Source organism: Puma concolor, chromosome B3 (assembly GCF_028749965.1).
Source record: "Puma concolor isolate L17-30 chromosome B3, mPumCon1.1.hap2, whole genome shotgun sequence".
In the NCBI taxonomy this organism is placed as follows: Eukaryota; Metazoa; Chordata; class Mammalia; order Carnivora; family Felidae; genus Puma; species Puma concolor.
The window spans coordinates 52,500,307-52,521,200 of record NC_141672.1 but is presented as its reverse complement, the minus strand read 5'-3'; the positions used below and the strand labels follow the sequence as shown (position 1 = coordinate 52,521,200).

Here is a 20,894-nt window from a genome sequence, read left to right as displayed (position 1 = left end):
CTGATGCTTCACTGAGGTACCTGGACACCCCAACAGTTCTCTTCAAGTGAGAGACGGAGCTGACCATCATGGAGGAGTAGAATGGAAAGCAGGTGTGTTTTCATGCTGGATGCCCCTTCTCGGGATTCATGACTTTAAAACTGCTGAATATTTTAAGCCAAAGGGAAAGCTGTTATTCTTTCCCCATTCCCAAAAACATATTCTTAATATACAAAACAACATTTTTTGACATTTTCTTAATAACCTGAGACCTCTATGGTATGTCTCAAGGTTAAAAAACAGAATATTTTGCCAGTATTATTTCCACTTGTAACTGTTATGCAAGTTCTACTGCTTGAAAATACTTAAGGTTACTTATGAATCATAAATTCATAATGTATTGGATTTTATTTATATATATATATTTATTTTAAAGTTTATTTATTTTGAGAGAGAGAGAGAGACAGAGCACAGAGTGGGGGAGGGGCAGATTGAGAGGGGGAGAGAGAGAGAGAATCTCAAGCCATTTCCACACTGCCAGTGTAAAGCCCAATATGGGCTTGAACTCATGAACCTTGAGATCATTACCTGAGCTGAAATAAAGAGCCAGATGCTTAACCGACTGAGCTACCCAGGTGCCTCCATAATGTATTGGATTTTAAATGTGTATATAAACTCATCTATGGTATATAGGAGACCATATGCATTATGAGCAAATTATTGTTAATATTCTTAATTCAGGATTAAGCCAAAAATTATGATTTTATTTGGCATGATTCTTTTTTAAAACCACTCAAATGAAGTATAATTGGACATAAAAAAAGGTTTACATTTAATGTATATAATTTGATGAGTTTGATTCATTTTAAATTTTTTGTACTTCCTGAATTTATAGTCCTGTGACTTAGAAAAGATGTATTTTTTCACTTGTGTTTTCATGGCAGTTTCCAACATTGTTTTATTGTTATGAATTTTTGATTTATGAGATTTTCCCCCTCTAAAATGTACTGGAAAGAGTAGCAGAGTTGGAAAGTTTGTAACCATCATGATATGGAGAGATTTGGGCAAGAAACCTCAATAAATGTTAAAAACTAGAGAGGCATGTTTGTTGATGAGCAAGGTATTTCCATGATCTTTCAGTGTCTCCCCACTGACTACTCATTAATAGTCAGAATCTTTCAGTGTAAGTAAATAATATTCACATTTAAAAAAAGAAACTATTAGAATCATGCTTACCTTTATTAAAATCATTTCCAACTTCTGCAAAAATGAGACAAGAAGCAAAGCTTTCTTTTAAAAATAGTACTGGAATATTCTATCGTTTTGATACCTGGAACAAAGAACCTAGTGTTTTTGTAGGGAAAAACAAACAAAGAAACAAACAAACACATTCTTGAAAATTTATTTTCATTACGTCTAACGTCATCAGCTATATAGGTGATTGCCCAGGGAGGAATCAGCCAATTATTCTTGACTAAATGTTTTCAAAGTAATTATTTTAAATTGTGGAAGTAGAAAAAAGGGTGGGAAGGCAAATTTCTTTTCATATCTCCTCATGTTGGCACTGCTGAAAGCAGTTGGGGTAGGTATAATACACTTTCAAAACCCTGGAATATAGTATTCACATTAAGAGGTATAAAGGTGGCAATAAAATGTATCTTTAAGATCTCTCTGACTGCTTTCATACTTTTATCTTTATAGCTCTTTTGCCCTTGGAGTATTTTTTTCTTAATGCTTATGTTGGAGTTATTGTTTAAAGATTTTCTGCTTTAAAATTAATACCTATAATACACCTTGAAAAAAATTTAGATATTGTCTTGTGTAGTCGTTAATTTAGATCCCATTTCATGTATCATCAGTATCACAAATAACTACTGAGGTCCTAGTTTTTTCAATGATGTGATTTGATTAATATTTTTCTTAACAAACCCTAATTATACATGTTAGTTTTCTTTAGTAATTATGAAACACAGATGTACTGTAATATTGCATTTAGGATTACTATTTTTTATAATTTATTTAATATTATATACACAGTTAACAATTTAAATATATGAAAGCCTATGACAGATAGGAGATCATAACAGGTAAGACTGTTAAAGCAGTCTTTTTTCTTTTGTCTTTCTCTCTCTCTTTCTATTTGCCCTTCACCCGCATCAAGTGACTCATGTTACTAATCTAGTATGTACCCTAATGTGTTTTTCTCCTTGTACATATAATCCTATTAAGCATTTTATAAATGAAGTGGATTTGGGGTACTTGACAAAAATGAATTAATTATATTAGTTCTACATTTTGTTTCTCTCACTCAAAACTTATCAAGCCTTGTAAAACCCAATTATTTTTCATATAGTCTCTCATTGTCATCCAAAGATTGTTTTATTAATATTGCTGTTATTTTTGTGCATCATGTGAGAGATGGACCCAACTTCCCCCCTCCGCCACCCACAGATGAGTAGTCAGTAATATTAACACCACTTATTGAGGTCAGGTCTGGCTGATGACTAGAAATGAAGGGAATCCATGGCAGGCTGCTAGGCCTCCATGAAGGCACCAGGAGGAAATCATACAGCTCCCCAGTCTTCTAGGACTTTCCCAGACTTCTTTGGGTTCTTGGTGGCCCTTCCTTGTGTTCTTGGTGGCCCATGAGACCAGACCTACTCATGTTAAGCAGCACTAACGTTACCCCCAAAGGGTGACAGGTTTATAGACCAAACTCTTTCCCAAATCCCCAGTATTTTGATCTTTACCTCATTTCATTAAACATGGAATGTTTTCTAATCAAGTATTTGCTAACCCAGAGGGAAGAAAATGCTGTAGTATTTTTTCCTGCTGGGATTTCTGTAGAGTCCTGATTATCAACCAAGAGTCCGCAGTCAGGCACAATAGTTTCTGTGCCGTGGAGAGGAACACAGATTAAGGAGGGAAAGGAGGGAGAAAAACTCAAGTTTGCCATTGTCTCAAGGATTCTCACCCATATTGCACTAATTAGGAACAAAAAGTATGAGACAGGAAAAATGATACATTATAATCAAATAATATTTAAAAATAGCATTTTACTTAAACTCAGGATGTGTGACCTTTTCCTTTTTGTGGACTGTATAAATAAGGTGGTGTTATTTCAAAGTATACATATGTATATGTATACACAAACAAACATAATTCTATAATAATACAGCATTATACATATGGAACATAGAATATATTACATATGGGATACAGATTTCCATATAGAATATAAAATATATTCTATATTCCATATAGAATATAGAATTCTATATAGAATTATGTGTGTATATATGTGTGTATATATATGTAACATACACACTAGTGCACATCTTATTTTGGTTGCAATGGTTACCATACCTCTTATAGCCATCAGTCCCAGTGTACTGATGGAATGTAACAAAAAACCCTGTACTTGTGTCTGAAAATTATTGCACCATAAACAGTTGTATGTTCTCTAGAAAGAAACCTTCCTTTATTGATTCTTTCAGATGTTTTCTGCTGCAAGTTATCAGCAACATTTTTACTGGGCATCTGCATCAAAATTCATGTGCAACTAGTCTGCCTAGTGAAGCATTGTATTCTTTACTTTATATTCAAGACAGTTGAATGATTCTACTTAGTTTGAGTGGCACTCTGCCACACATATAATACAGAGCCAGGAGAAGTCGGAGGAATCACTGAAGCTCACCGTACATTACATGCATGGTGCACACCAGATGTCTCTCCTTACATTGTTATGGTTTCATAAGCTACACTGACATTGTCATTAAGTTCAGAAATTTGATTCTGCTTACTTTGCCAACCTTAAAATAGATGACGCTGAAGGTTGTTGCTTTAACAAATCAAATTTGCACACAGAGAGAGTTCTTTCACAAACATATAAATAATTATGTTATTCCATTTATTTGTAGGAAGTAATGAAACAGTCAATTTAGAACTAAGAAATCATACCAACCACGAGCCTGAAGAAACTCTAAAAATTCTGTCACTGAGTTTTCTTCCCTACAGTATTCTAATATAAAATAACCACATCCCTATCTCTCTTTTACTCACTTTTGGAGGCATTTGTTTTTTTATGGTGTGAACTAACATATATGACTGAGTCTGTAAAGTACCATGGATTGGATAAGACTGAAACATTGTCCTCATTAAAGTTTATGTAGCTTAGTTATATAGCTAAATTTGACTTTGTGGTGTAACACTGAAAATGCCGATCTTCCCTTAATTATGCCATTGATGACTTTCTGACTTGTGGACCTAATGTCTGAGCCTGACCATATGATGTTTGCAGCACAGGAAAATGCTCGTGTGCTCAGAACATTGCTTTTCCATCAGGCTATAAAATGCTGCAGATGTCTCAATGAGTGGCATTTTCCAGTAATCAAAAATTGACCTATGATTAAAACCTTGCTGTTTTAGAAATAGGCATTATATGGAAGGATTGTGTGTTGGGATGATGAAAGGGTTCATATATATTTTTTTCATTTATTTTGAGGTTTCCAAATAAATTCACTGTTGACTTAAATTACTTAATGGTTTCTTTATTCTTAATGCTCTAATAACTTTTTTCAAGTAAATTGTGAATTAAAACATACAAATATTATTTAAGTATGTTTCACTCTAATTGAGTTACTACTAGTATTGCTTATTTAATTTTATTCTCCTGTTCACATTTTTAGAAATAAGCATCCCAGAGAGTAGTTCTTTATTGCGAGACACTAATACTTCTCTTTCCCCTTCAATACATATTTCTTTTTAATTGGGGGGGCATTTGAATAATGATTTATCTTCATGACCAGATTAATGCTTGAGTCCCATAGAGGGCAGATAGGTTTTTTTTTTTTCTATTAAATATGCTTTGGTAAATTGCAAATTCTAATTTTTATAGAGAATAATTTTATATGATCAAAATTTGGTTTCAATCACTTCTATTTCTTTTCTGTATTATCTTGCTTCAGTTTACTTTTCCTGCTCCTTTCTAAACTTTCGAAGTTACAGACATTTAAAAATGTTCAAAGTAGGTTGACTAGTGCATTTACCACTTATTTTATTTTAATTTTGAGTATCTTTTTTTTTTTTTTTTTTTTTTTAATTTATTTTTGGGACAGAGAGAGACAGAGCATGAACGGGGGAGGGGCAGAGAGAGAGGAAGACACAGAATCGGAAACAGGCTCCAGGCTCTGAGCCATCAGCCCAGAGCCTGACGCGGGGCTCGAACTCACGGAGCGCAAGATCGTGACCTGGCTGAAGTCGGACGCTTAACCGACTGCGCCACCCAGGCGCCCCAATTTTGAGTATCTTTTGAGGATGCTAAAATAGAAAACTTCTTATTCTTTATCAGGATTTACTACTGTAGTATTTCAACTGTACTCACCATTACCAAATAATAGTATTATGTATAAAAAAAGGCTATCTTTAAAACTTGAGAAATGATCAGAATTTCAAATCCTCTGTAGATGGCCAAATTGGTATATTCACATGATGAGGTGTGAATTTAAAAACTTTTTCTTCTATACAAGATTGAATAATTTTCTCCCATATAAGTAACCTGCAAGATAAAATAATGTAGTCATTTTATTTTGTTGTCTCTGACTTCCTTTTATTTTGTTTTGAATAAATAGTTCTTTCTCTGCCTGAAATCCATGATGACTTAATCACTCTTCAGTAATAAAATGTTGCACTTCATTTTCAATCAGAAAACAAACATTCAATTCAATAATTAAAATGTCTACCCACATGTATTGATCAAAAGTTCCTTCTTGGAGCACCTGGGTGGCTCAGTCGGTTGAGCGTCTGGCTTTGGCTCAGGTCATGATCTCACAGTTTGTGAGTTCGAGTCCCGCCTCAGGCTCTGTGCTGACATCTTGGAGCCTGGAGCCTGGTTCAGATTCTCTCTCTCTCTCTCTCTCTCTCTCTCTCTACCTCTCCCCAACTTGTGCTCTGTGTCTCTCTCAAAAATAAATAAAACATTAAAAAAATTAAAAAAGTTCCATCTTGATCTAAAACGGAGGCCTCTCTCATCCCTCAGTATAGAATATTATAGGTCAGAAGACTAGTTGAAAACAGGACATGATTGAATTTTGCTTATCTAGTGTTTAGATTTGTGACTACTTGAAGAAGGAAGCATTGCAGGGGAGGAAGTATGGGAGCAGAATAGTTCTTTCCTGATGAATGTCAAGGTGAGCTGGCATTAGTGTCCTCTGAACTTAGCACATGCTTAAAGATGACAGTGTAGGCACTACCTGTTGTCTTCTGATTGCCAAGCCCTCTTTTTTCATCCCTTCTAAACCAGTGTTTGGGTAAAAGTGGGAGGTCAGCCAAAGATTAACAACCTTTCTTTTCTATACCTTCTTTTTCAAATATATATATGGGGATCTAATGTCTCTCTTTGTAACCTGGCATCTATTATGTTAATGCCTCAGCAGGAACTGGAGCGGAAAGCATCCACTTTTGACATCCTGTTCCATAAATATTTGACTACACCTCTAACTTGTTAGAGTTGTTGCATTTGTTTTATTTCTCCCCTTGAGGATAGACTGAGAAAAAGTGTCCCTGCCCTAGACGACAAGGAATATTTCAAAACTCACAAGATAAATTGGAAGGTGATTTTTCAGAAAAGTTGAACCAATTTATAATCCACTAACCATGCTCATAAAAGCACCTATTAGTAAATTCTAGCCTCCAACATTTCATTATTATTCTTTTGATGATTCCATGAGTTAAAAATGGATTGTCTGGATATTTTAATTTACATGAGTTTAATTATTCTCAAGATTTATCCTCTGTGCATATGTTTACCAGATGTCAGTCTTAGATTTTATCTAACCATGTCACTTGTCCAGTTGTTGAGATAGCAATTTTGCTCAATTCTTTAAATATATATGCGGAATAATGTATAGTACAGTATAACTAATAAGCCTAACATATAATATAATTAGTAACTAATATAGCCATCACTTAACAACAATAGCATGGCCTACACATTTGGAGCCCATATGGTGTGAACCTTCTGCTCTAACAAGACAGTTTTTATCAACAATAGTTGTACAAGTATTTTAAGGAATTGCTTTTAAAAATTTATTTTTATTTACTTATTTTTAGAGAGAGAGTGTGAGAGTAGGCAGAGGAAGAGAGAGAAAGAGGGAGTCTTAAGCAGACTCCTTGCTCAGCATGGAGCCCAACATGGAGTTCAATCCTATCACCCTGGGATCATGACCTGAGCCAAAATCAAGAGTTGGATGCTAAGCTGACTGAGCCACGCAGACCCCCCAGTTGTTGCTTTTATTAAGCATTTTTATGTATAACTTTTAAATTAAGTTGAAAAAATTAATAAATATTGAGCATGTTGTGTGTAAATTGGCAATAGATTTTATGTCTGTGTAATTTCTTTTTTTTTTTTTTTTAATGTTTATTTATTTATGAGACAGAGAGAGACAGAGCATGAACGGGGGAGGGTCAGAGAGAGGGAGACACAGAATCGGAAACAGGCTCCAGGCTCTGAGCTGTCAGCCCAGAGCCCGACACGGGGCTCAAACTCACAGACTGCAAGATCATGACCTGAGCTGAAGCTGGACGCCTAACCCACTGAGCCACCCAGGCCCCCCTGTGTAATTTCAATCTTACCATCCAGAGTATCTTTGCATTTACTTAAATCTAAAATATACTTCTGTAGTTTTACTTTTTTCATTCAGGTCCTTGATTTTACTTAAATTTGTATATATAGAATGCATCATTTATTGTTATACTAACTAAGAGTTTTATTATATTTTTTAAACTATTTTGTTCTGGTATATTTGAAAGCAATTGATCTTTCCAAATATATTTAGTGACTGGCCAGCTAATTGAACTTTTGTTTCATTTCCCAGTGATTCTCTTCTGTAGTACTGGAAGGCAAATATATATTTTATTAGGATGATTTTGTCTTTTATTTTCCAATAGCTATTAATTTTATTATTGTGTCTTGTCATATCATAATGGGTATGCTTTCTTGTAATAATATGATCTTATGTCCATAAAGTGAATGAGATATTTCATATCTCAATTGATATTGTTGATATTTACTGAGGTGTATTATTTCAAAAAGTATCTTTCTTCGTTTCTCACTTATTTTGTTTTTTATCAGAAATGATGTTTTGTTTTTTTTTTTAATGAAAATATTTTACATCTTTGAGCCAGTCATTTATCTGTCATTCAATCCAAAATGGTGCTACTGTATAGACATTGTGACTTACTTTCTGGATAGATTGACTTCCTAAGGAATTACCAAAAAAAAAAAAAAAAAAAAATTGACAAGTCTTATTTTGTTTCCAGATTCTGGCTCACACAAACTTGGACCCAGGGTAGAGGACTACTAGTCCATTTTCTGGAAGCTAGACCTTCAGTATCTACTCTGACAGACACTAGAGCAGGTAAGCACTTTTATTTTTGTTTATTTTCAAGCATGTTATTTCATATTTTATAGCACATATGGATCTATAATTCCATTTTTTCTTCCACCACCACTGGCTTTGGGGTTAGTAAAAATTACTTCAGATTATGGAAAAGGACCAAAGTTTATCTGAGTATACACATATATTTTTTCCCCAATGGGACTTGAGTACTCTCACAGAATAATTTTGATTATTGTTTTCTTTTGGGATTAATTTTCATATTATCAAATTATATTTTTATCAGAGTAGAGTGGGAACAATGACGGTATTTCAGTTTTAATTTTTTATGAGTTCATACTATTTCTCAATAAGTATATTTATAAGAAAATGAATCATTGTGATCAGTATATAATACTCCAGAGGGACGAAAATAATCACAATATAATACTAGAAATAAACCAATGATTTTTATCCATTAGGATGTTTCTGACTGTGAGTAAGAAAACTCAAAATTGCTTAAACAATAATATAATGTATTGTTTCATACAACATGTAGAACAGGCTTCTTGATTGGTCTAGTGACTCAACCATAGTATTAAGGTCTCACACTGTCAATCTCTCTGTCTGTTGTCCATATTGTAAATTTCCTCACCTTATATCTATAGCTGATTGTAGAAAGGCTGTCACTTGCCAGGGATTACAGGTTACCTAGTTCACATCTGGCAGAAAAGAATTGAGAACACCTCTTTCCCATCCCTTTCCTTTAGTCTAATTATGCCAGCCTAGCACACATGCCCTACCAAAGCATTAATCAGTACTAGGGGAAATCCTTGCGATGATGCTGTGTACTGGGCCAGCCCTGGATTCCTGGACTAGCAGTGAATTTGGGATTACTAGTGATGATTTTCACTAATCAAGACCCACATCAAAACCCATTGCTACCAGAAAAAAGGGAGGAACACAGTGTATGTTGGGATATTGCATGTTGTGTGCTTCCCTAAACTTTATCATTCACTATCTTATATTGAAAGTATCTTTGTGTGTGCATCTATGCTCTCTTCCAGTGGAAACAAAGCTTTTTAAAGGTAGGAACCATTTCTTCTTATGTGGTAGTATCCTTTTAGGACTTAACAGTGTTTTATAATAGCTATCTCATGAAGATTTGCTAAGTGAAGGGAATAGGTTTCTACTTCCCATTTTAATTTATTATTTTTTTAATATTTGGGACATAGACCAAATATTGCACCTGCTCTTTTGTCATAATCATAGTTTCATTAGTTTTTGCTTTGAAATCTGCTTATTGGGGGTGCCAGTTTGGCTCAGTTGGTTAAGTGTCCAACTCTTGATTTCAGCTCAGGTCATGATCTCATGGTTTCTGGGATCAAGCCTGGCATCAGACTCCACAATGATAGTGCAGAGCCTGCTTGAGATCCTCTCTTTCCCTCTCCCTCTGCCTCTCTCCTCTCTTTCTCTCAAAATAAATAAATAAATTTTAAAAACCTGCTTATTGAAATATCACATTATTCTATATGATTTTCCTAAATATGGTTCTACAGGTAAGTACCCTACTTATATATTTATTCTGTGGTTATAATAGGAATATATAGTGTCTTTCACTATATAAACTTGCCCTGATGTGTTCTGTTACTTTCAAATGCCTTGCTACCACTGTAAATACGATGTTTCTATTTTCGAGAATATTTGGTGTTTATGAGATTCTATATTGCTCATGTAAAATCCTTAAAACAGAGTTTGTGTTTTCTTTGGAATTGAAAGCATTTCCTCCTGTTGAAAAAAACTTCCATGTGATGTTAAACTGATTTGTAATACTATAGGCACTTCACTAAAATTATATTTGTGGGGTGCCTGGGTTGTTCAGTCGGCTAAGCATCTATCTCTTGATTTCAGCTCAGGTCATGATCTCATGGGTTCGTGAATTCAAGCCCCACTTTGGGCTCTGTACTGATAGTGTGGAGCCTGGTTGGGATTCTCTCTCTATCTGCCCCTTTCCAACTCATGCTCGCTTGTGCTCTCTCATGCTCTCTCTCCCCCTTACTCTTTAAATATTTAAATAAACTTAAAATAAAACTATACTTGTGAAGAAATATACATTTTACTTTGTGTATCTACTATAGGAATGGTGATCTACTTGTTAAGGCTAAGGTTTATAGGATTAAATTAGAAATGGCTTATACTTTTTTGGCATGTTGGTACATGTACATCCTATGAGATAAAGTATGGCAGAATTAATTAGGCGTATACATTGATATATAATTTATAAATCATCATGTTTAATTTTATTATTATAAAAAATTAACATCACCTCATAAATTCTCTTCAGTGTAATTCTTGTTATTAATTTATTTTTAATAGGAATATATGAACTATAAGAAATTCCTTATCCATTATGTCTATTTTCTCAACATTAAGCATTAGCAAAAAATGCCCTATATATGAAGCACCATTCAAGCACTTGGAATAAAAGATGAATAAAACAGTCTCCATATTAAAGGAGCTCAAAGTCTACTAATGCAAATGACAGTAATGAGATAATATACTACACCAGAGTCATTACAAAGTTGCCATGATGTGGAAAACCTTTCTGAAATACAGAAAATCTTTGTGCAATTCTGGGGGAGTCAGGAAATATTTCCAGATGATAAAACCTAAGTTGAAACTGAAATATGTCTATTTTTTCTTTATATTTTTTCACTTAAACTAAAAGGAGTTTAAAAACATATGGCTATTCTGCAGGAAAAGAGATGTAGAGTGTGCTGGTTAAATCTTGTCACAATTAGACTACAGAGCAGGAAATGGATTAATAGATTTTCATTTTGTTTTTTTTTTTAATTTTTTTTTTCAACGTTTATTTATTTTTGGGACAGAGAGAGACAGAGCATGAACGGGGAAGGGGCAGAGAGAGAGGGAGACACAGAATCGAAACAGGCTCCAGGCTCTGAGCCATCAGCCCAGAGCCTGATGCGGGGCTCTAACTCACAGACCGCGAGATCGTGACCTGGCTGAAGTCGGACGCTTAACCGACTGCGCCACCCAGGCGCCCCAATAGATTTTCATTTTGTGCAAGAATTCAGTAGCAAAGTTATTTCCTCATTCTCAAATTTGTTTGATATTTAGATAACAAGTGAATCAGACAAATTAATAAATACACATGAAATGTTTACAATCAGCCAGAAACAGAAAAGGTATGGAAGCTCACAAATTTAAGGTGAAAAAAACCCAAAGTATTGTTAAAACAAAAACAAAAACAAAAACGAACAAAAACCGAAAAGCAAAAACTTTGAGAGTAGAAGAATATTTCCTTTAAGGAGGGAAGAACCCCTAAAAAGAAGATAGAGCTGAACAAGAAGAGGCCAATAAATATGAAATAAGTAACTTTTAAATCCCATTTGTTCAAGAAATACATCATCTAAGCTGTAGAAATCATTCATATGTTACAAACACTGCATGCCAACTTTGTTTCCTGGTCTCGTTAACTATTACATACATCCTTAATCCAGAATTGTTTGTCTTGTTATTTCTACCTTTTTGTTTGTTTATTTATTTTGAGAGAGAGACAGAGCGTGTGCATGAGCAGGGGAGGGGTAGAGAGAGAGGGAGAGATCCCAAGCAGGTTCCATACATGCAGAGCGAACCCTACGCATGGCTCCCTTGAGATCATGACCTAACCAGAAATCTAGAGTCAGGTACATAACCGACTGAGCCATCCAGGTGCCCTTATTATTTCTATCTTTTGAGGTCAATTCCCCTGCGCTACATTACTATTCAGGTAAATGTTACTTTGCATCTGTTTTCTTCAAGTCTGCTCAACTTTAGAGGTAGCAGGTTTGGAGACCCTGGGCAGCTCAGTCTGGTTAAGCGACCAACTCTTGATTTCGGCTCAGGTTATAATCCCACCATTCATGACACCAAGCTCTGCTGAGACTTGTGCTAAACATGGAGCCTCTTTGGGATTCTCTCTCTCTGTTTCTATGCCACCCTGCCCCTAGTTTGCATGTGCATGTGTGCACGTTCTCGCTCTCTCTCTCCCTCTCTCTCTCTCAAAATAAATAAATAAACACTAAAAAAAAATAAAAATAAAAATAAAAAATAAAGGTTAGCAGTTTTGTTGACATCCTGTAAAATATTTCATGTAGTGACATCATGGCTCTCAACAGGTACTCCCATGCTTAAGTACCAGCTTTGTACTGCAGTTATCTTTGCTAATTATTGTCTTTTATAATTTGTAGAGTACTTTGACTTATGTTTTCTAGTTTTACCCCTAAAACGTAGTCAGAAGTTATTAGGACAATTTCAGATAAATGCAGTGATTCATTCACTACGTTACACTGCCTCCTATATAGACTGCACAAGCAATTTTTCACTTCTGGAACTTTACCTATATTACTCATTATTTACCACTATGTTATCAACTAGCCACACTCATCCCATAACTGCTGTATGTTTATTAACTTTCTTCAACCATGTAGTTCATATAACTCCACAATATAACCTCTTTTGGGGCTGAGACTGGAAAGACCTGAGAAAATGGGATGTGTGGAATCAAGCTGAACTAAATACTGGTAGGAAAGAAGGAGAAAATGAAAAGAGCAGTGGAAGTTGTATTCTTACTTTAAAGTATAAGATTCATTTTTATTTCTTGTTAATTAGTTTAATTAATTTGTTAGCTCTAGTGACAGTTCCAAAAGAGCACTTCTGAATGTTTGAAAATTCAGCGACATTGTTTGCATACAGGATTTCCACTTTTTTCACTAATTCTGTGAAGGATAGCTTGAATTGGATGGATACGTTGTGATATTATTATTAAAAGACAAACTGACTTAATATTTAAAATTCTTATTACAAAGAAAAAATAATGTCATAGAAATGATTGAGTTACTTTATTAAAACTATCAACATACAAATATTCTTAATATATTTTAAATGCACTTCTGGTTGAGATGGAAACATCTGATTTATTTTTTTGTCAAAATGGCAATTTATAGGGGCGCCTGGGTGGCGCAGTCGGTTAAGCGTTGGACTTCAGCCAGGTCACGATCTCGCGGCCCGTGAGTTCGAGCCCCGCGTCGGGCTCTGGGCTGATGGCTCAGAGCCTGGAGCCTGTTTCCGATTCTGTGTCTCCCTCTCTCTCTGCCCCTCCCCCGTTCATGCTCTGTCTCTCTCTGTCCCAAAAAATAAATAAATGTTGAAAAAAAAAAAATTAAAAAATGGCAATTTATAATTTTAAGCTTTTAGCCAGCATTAGAAACAAATATGAGATGTTTTGACAGTAAAATAATTTTACACAAGATCAGATAAACTGACCTTTAGGGGAAGGAAAGATTTCCATGGATTTTAACAGCAGGTGAACTCTTATCCTTTATCATTATAAAATTCCAAGAAAGAATAATACGTTCTATTCTGTGCCAGTCATTACAGTAGTCAATAAATTAAATTCTATTGCCTGTACTATCATAGGAGATAGTGCATAGGAGAAATCAAAAAATAAAATCATAGGAGAGATTCACAAAATAAAAAAATCAACAGAAATCCATGAAAGTGTTTCATTAAAGTAGCTATTCATTGACCCAACTTGTTTGTTTTTAAATATCCTTGAAGAGAACTGTTAGATCCTTTATTTGTAATATGGGACAAATATAGCACCTATAGCATGCAGTTTGTGAAGATTAAGTGGGATAATCCTCTTTATCTCAAAGCTTGGCATATTTCCTGGCAAATGGCTAGGTATTAGTATTATTATTTCAAAATACGATATGTGTATATATGTGTGAATGTGTGTATTTATAAACCTAGAGATAATGCTACTGCTTTGACATGTATATTTATACACCTATTTAAATGGAAAAAAACTTAAATTTGGCATGCATATTGCTGGCTGTAAAACTCTTCAGCTTGATTAAAGCAAACACTCACTTAGTGTCATCAGGGTATATTGAAAGAATAATAGGCTAAGGTATCTGAAATAAGTGCCATGTTTACAAAGCTAATTGGGGCCAATGCATGCAATAGGATGTTTTGCAATGAACAATGATAAAATACATTTTAATTTTGTAATGAAAAACAGTTATTGATAACACAGTGGTTTTACAACACTTAGGTGATAGTAATCTCAAAATAATTAGATTTGAAATCAAAAGTTGGAGATGAAAAATGTTATTAGTAAGATAAAAATGCAAATAGTACAAAGTGCAGTGTTTTTGTATTAAGGAAACTATAAAGGTTAATTGGGAGCAAGAACTGAAGAAAAACTATTAACAAGAATTTGGAAATATTCAGAGCTTTATTGGAAAACAGAATTTGAGTCTAATGCCTCAATCTACTAAATTTCACATGCGGATCTCTCCTTTGTTAATAAGCTTTGCAAATATTCACAAGCATTTATAATATGCATGTTTTGTAGAGAAAGTTAAGAATTTAATAATGGACACTTAAAAATTTAAAGCACAAAAAAAAGCATTTTGAATGAGTAAATGGTAAGAATTGACTATAGATATCTATCTTTGGTAAGATTAGATTACATTCCCAATATATATTTTTCCAAAGCTGTACAAAGAATTAAAATTCCTTGCTTTTCATTTTATAGAAATGTTTATAAACAAGGGACTCTCACATATCCATAGGAGAGGAAAAAGCACTGTCAGGCCTTAGCCCTTCCAGAGCAATGAATCTGATATTAGCTTTCTAGCTCTCCAGACAAAATGACATAAAGAGTAAGAGCTACAATATACCTTTTACATGTTTTTCTCAGATTTTTAAATTCAATCTTGCTTGAAAAACCAAAAATTATATAAGTGGAATAGTAAACTTTGATAAAAAAAAATCTGTATTTTACTGATTCACCTACCTAAAGTGTGACTCTATTTCTCTATGGTATTTTATTATTTAACAAATCAGTCACAAGTAAAATATTCTTATTTTCCCTGTAATTTTATCAACTTTATGGCTTTAAGTAGAAAATGTCAAATATGAACCAGCTGTTATGATCCTCTATTATACTTATTTTTCTATAGTGGTAAGTAAGTGATGGGAATTGCATTTTGCCATATAAAATTCATTGTTTTGTTGTTCTAATATGCTACCAACAGGTAAATATGACTATAAAGATAAAGGAACTAATCTCATAGTTAAGTGCTAATTTTCCAAAACAATGTACATCCATACTTAGGTTCAAAAAAACGATTAAATGAATTATATCTGGCTCAGTAGCCACTCTAAATTTATAGGTAAATTTGAATTTTCTTTGTATCCTAATGCTGTTTTAATTCATTTGAATAATTTATTGATTAAAGAGGAATTGAACTCAATTTTACCATTGCACTTGCTATTAAAAGTCCCAAGGCCTATCTTTCACAGTTGCTGGTCATGTGACTTAGCCACTTTCTAAATCATTATTAAAATTTTCACACTGACACCCTGACATAAATTTCTGGATCTGTTTTGAAATTATAAAAGCTTATTTTTCTTTAATTTTCCTTTTAAACATTTTTTATTTGTGGTATTTTGTATAAAGTTAAAAATATGAATACCCTAAAACCCACTGCTTTCATTCTTAGTAATATTGTATAGCAGGTTACAAGTACAAGAGTGTTGATATCAATGCTACTTGTAATTGATCCACATTGGAAACTATTCATATGCAATCAACAGTAGAACAGATAAAGGTATTGATGCATTATTCTTTAATTCTATACAAGAAGAATAACCAAACCAGAGATATGTAGGATAACATGTATAAATCTCTAACAATATCTTAATTCAGTTATCCATGTCTAAAACAAATAATAATATTGCACAAATACAATAATTTATGACACTTTCATTTTCTGACACTTTTAAAAATCATAGAGGGGCGCCTAGGTGGCGCAGTCGGTTAAGCGTCCGACTTCAGCCAGGTCACGATCTCGCGGTCCGTGAGTTCCAGCCCCGCGTCAGGCTCTGGGCTGATGGCTCAGAGCCTGGAGCCTGTTTCCGATTCTGTGTCTCCCTCTCTCTCTGCCCCTCCCCTGTTCATGCTCTGTCTCTCTCTGTCCCAAAAATAAATAAACATTGAAAAAAAAAAATCATAGAGTACTTGATTAGAAAAAAGCAAAGTGATTTCCAGTGAGATCAATATGTGTATTTAGAAAGACCAAATGCCTAAGATATGTCCATTAAATGTCCTATTATAAAGATTTTAGTACTATTAGAAATAATTTAAAATCCTATGGTTATACAAGAGGAAATGGAAAGTTCTTATTTGCAGTTAGAAAAATTGGAACATGTCCTCTTTCTTGTCTTTGAACAGGTATTGCCTGTACCTGGTATGCTCTGAATTCTGATTTAGTTCAAGTGCTATCGCTTTCATGGAGTTCTCTATTAAAAGTCAATTGCTGGGGTGCCTGGGTGGCTCAGTCGGTTGAGCATCTGGCTCTTGACACAGGCGTAGATCCTGATCTCATGGTCGTGAAATTGAGGTCCACCCAGGGCTCCAAGGAGGCTGCTTAAGATTCTCTCTCTGCCCCCCTCTGCCTACCTCCTTGCCCTGCTTGTGCTCTCTCTCAAAAAAAAAAAAAAAAAAAAAAAAAGTCAGATGCCCATCACAATTATGTTCTGTTAAAATGAGGCTTACCCTGGGTGTGTTAGATAAACCTGCATCCATAGGACTTAATGTAATACCCTATTTTGAAGTTTCTGCATTGAATCCTATCACATTTCGAGTAGCAGAACCACAGTTCTCTTAAGATATTGACTGTGAATTGATCATCAGACTAATAGAGAATTCTTAAAATATAAAATTCATAATTGTTGCATATTTTTTAAATGTTTATTTTATTTCTGAGAGAGAGATAGAGAGAGAGAGAGAGAGCATAAGTGGGAGAGGGGCAAACAGAGGGGGATAGAGGATCCAAAGCCAGCTCTGTGCTGACAGAAGAGAGCCCAATGCGGGGCTAGAACTCACCAATCAGGAGATCATGACCTGAGCGGAAGTCGATTGCTTAACCAACTAAGCCTCCCAAGGCACCCCTCTTGCATATTTTTAGTGTGTGAAAGATAGAATTTAAAAAAATCCTAATTTTATTTAGTTCAGGAATTTTCTGAGTGGGTGTAAAGATGTAGCTCTAAAAAAAAAAAAGGGGACTTGTTTTGCAGAAAGCAATTTCTCCCCCCCATAATAATTTATGAAGAGGTAGACAGTAGTTTTCCAGTGTTTACAAGTATCCTGAGGTTTAAATTGTAGATCTCTCCTATGGAAAAGATCTACTCGTGAGATCTCATGAGATCAACTCATGAGATGACGAGGCAGTCAGCAGTCTGTCTTAAATTACAGACAGGGCCAAACCACATTTACATGTGCATTACCTGCCCTGATACATTATTTTACTTTAATTTTTAAATTTTCATTTATTTTTGAGAGAGAGAGAGAGAGTGAGCATGAGCAGAGAAGGGGCAGAGAGAGAGATGGAGACACAGAATCCAAAGCAGGCTCCAGGCTCTGGGCTATCAGCACAGAGCCTGATGTGGGACTCGAACTCATGAGCTGTGAGATCATGACCTGTGCTGAAGTAGGATGCTTAACAGACTGAGCCAACCAGGCGCCGCTGCTCTGATACATTATTTTAGAGCAACCCATAATATTCCCCGCTAATCTTGACATTTCTTGGGCCGTAGACAAGCTTTCTTCTATCTTCATGATGGAGCATTGTGTTAGAACAATTCTAAACTGGATAGCATTTGGTTTTAGTCCATCTTCAGGGTACTTATCTCTTCCTTTTAAGCTCATTCCTCTAGTGATCTCCAACAACAGAACTGGAAAGTCCATCAAAAGCTTTAGAAAACACAAACGTATAACCTATCCAGGCAGTGAGAAGGGACACAGTCATGACAAACTCAAGGACAGATTTTCCATTCCTGCAAAGATGTGGAAATCACTATATAACTTCCTTTTGATTCAGTCCTCTATCATCTACCTTCCATTGCCTACTTACTACACATCTCTCTTCTAGATTAGTTGTCAATAATTTCAACAAAGAGTAGACAAAAATTCTCAATGCCCTTGCTGCTAATTAAGCTTTGAAGGGGTGACTTTCAGTATTATTAAGTGATTCATTGCAATATCATTTGAAAGTTATTTACCTTTGCATGACTACTTCATAATTCAAACAAATGTCTCATTCTTACATTTTAAGGTTGGGTCTATGTGGTTGGAATGATTAAAAATATAAATAATGAAATAGATAATAAAATCCAAAGGATTTTTAACATCATTAATTTTTAATTAAAAAAATTTTTAAGTTCTAGAATTTTGGTAATAGATAAGCTACAAATAAATAGATGATTCTGAAATAAATTTATGTACTCAAACATGATTAACAAATAGTAACAGTTTTCCAGTTTTCTTTATAATTATTTCTTTAATTTTTTTTATGTGAAAAAAATGAAACATCACAGGTAAAGTTGAGGAGCTAATTTTTACCTGCCCTCCCTCCCCAAGAATTCACTTACCCTTTTCTGAACGGGAAATTGCTATTATATATTTGCTATATTTTTTCAGTCCTTTCTAAATTTAACTTCATATAAACGAGTCCATGAAAATATAATAGCTGTGTGTGTTTATTTAATTTACTTAAAAGCCATTGTACCGTGAATTGTATGTAATTTCTTGTTTTTTTTTTTAAAGACACATTTATTCAGCGTCATGATCTATTACATTTAGCAATCAACAGCATGGGTGCCAAAAAAAAAAAATCTACATTAAAACTCTTTGTTGGAATGCTTTACACTTTCCACAGAACAGAAACTAAAATAACCCGTTATACAAGTAGTCACAAATACAGTCCTTGAGTTTTTTGCCTGTACACATGAGTATTGTCTAAAACATGTCTGCTTTGTAGCAGCTAGGCCCTGTCACCACTGTGCTTGGCTGAATTCACAAATCTGTTGTAACCTATAGCTTCCCTGTCACTTCTCTGGCTCTCCTCTCTTGCTAAGCTTTGTTTCCTGGCAGTAATTAAAACCTTCTGCCACTGCATAGCTACTGCTGCTGCTGGAACCACCATAGCCACCTTGGTTTCTGGTTGGGCAAAGTATTGGCCTCTACCACCATAGGGGCCAGAGCTTCTGCCTCCAAAACTTCCTCCTTTCATAGGTCCAGAATTTGAAGATTGATTGTTGTAACTGCCAAAATAATTATAGCTTCTACCACCTCCAGAGTTGCTTCCATCATTACCAAATCCGTTATAGCCATCCCCACTGCCACCATATTCACCACCACCTTTACTGCCACCAAAGTCACCTCACCCACTGAAGTTTCCTCCATGGCCAAAGTTGTCATTCCCACCAAAACCACCTCCACGACCGCCACTGAAGTTCCCAGAACCACTTCAACCTCTTTGGTTGGAAGAAGCACTAGCCATCTTTTGTTTAGGTAAAGCTTTCCTTACTTCACAGTTGTGGCCATTCACAGTACGGTATTTCTGAATGACAATCTTGTCTACAGAGTCATGGTTATCAAATGTTACAAAAGCAAAGCCTCTCTTTTTGCCACTTCCTTGGTCAGCCATGATTTCAATCACTTCAATTTTCCCATACTGTTCAAAATAATCTCTTAGATGATGTTCTTCAGTGTCTTCTTTTTTTTTTTTTTTTCTTCAGTGTCTTCTTTAATGCCACTGACAAAAATCTTTTTCACAGTTAAGTGGGCACCAAGTCTTTGAGAATCTTCTTTCAAGACAGCCCTCTTTGGTTCTAGAACCCTTCCATCCACCTTGTGTGGCCTTGCATTCATGGCTGCATCCATCTCTTCCACAGTGGCATAGGTGACAAACCCAAAGCCTCTGGAGAGCTTGGTGTTTGGATCTCTCATTACCACACAGTCTGTAAGTCTTCCCCACTGCTCAAAATGGCTCCTCAGACTCTCCTCAATTGTTTCAAAGCTCAAACCTCTGATTAAAACTTCTTTAGCTGTTCAGGCTCTTTGCGAGACTCTGACTTAGACATGATGAAGGTGGGAGGGGAGACTTTCATGAAGCTTACTCGGTGGTGCCCACGGGCAGAAAGGATATTTTTTCTATATTTTATTTAGCAGAATATTCTTAAGATCCATCCAAGTTGATAAATATACATCTAACTTCTATATATTATTTTGTTGTTTAACTCAATAATAATTTATTAATTGATTTTTCTAATGTAAACCTTTGACTTTTTCTCATTTTTCTCTATTATAAACAATTCTGCATTGACCTCAATCGTATTTGTGTTGTCATGAGGACATATCATCTTAAAGGACCCCAGGTTCCTTTCAGATTTATACCTAAGAGCAGTATTACTCAGCCTTTTGCTATTTCAAATCTATTCGATGATGTCAAGTTATTATTCAAAGTGGAGATCCCAATTTGCTTTCTACAAGGTGGTTTAAGAAAATTTTTGTTTCCCATATTCTAGCAGATGTTTTCTGTTAAGAGAATTTTGACTTTTTGTCTACAAATGTGGTTTCTTTGATAATTATTTGTCTTCATTGAAACCTATTTCTTTTAAATATAT

The 20,894-nt window shown here is 34.8% G+C and overlaps 1 pseudogene; it reads right to left on the bottom strand.

Annotated features, from left to right (window-relative positions):
* Positions 1 to 19,120: 19,120 nt before the first annotated feature.
* Positions 19,121 to 20,351, bottom strand: LOC112855754 (heterogeneous nuclear ribonucleoprotein A1-like; annotated as a pseudogene).
* Positions 20,352 to 20,894: the final 543 nt, after the last annotated feature.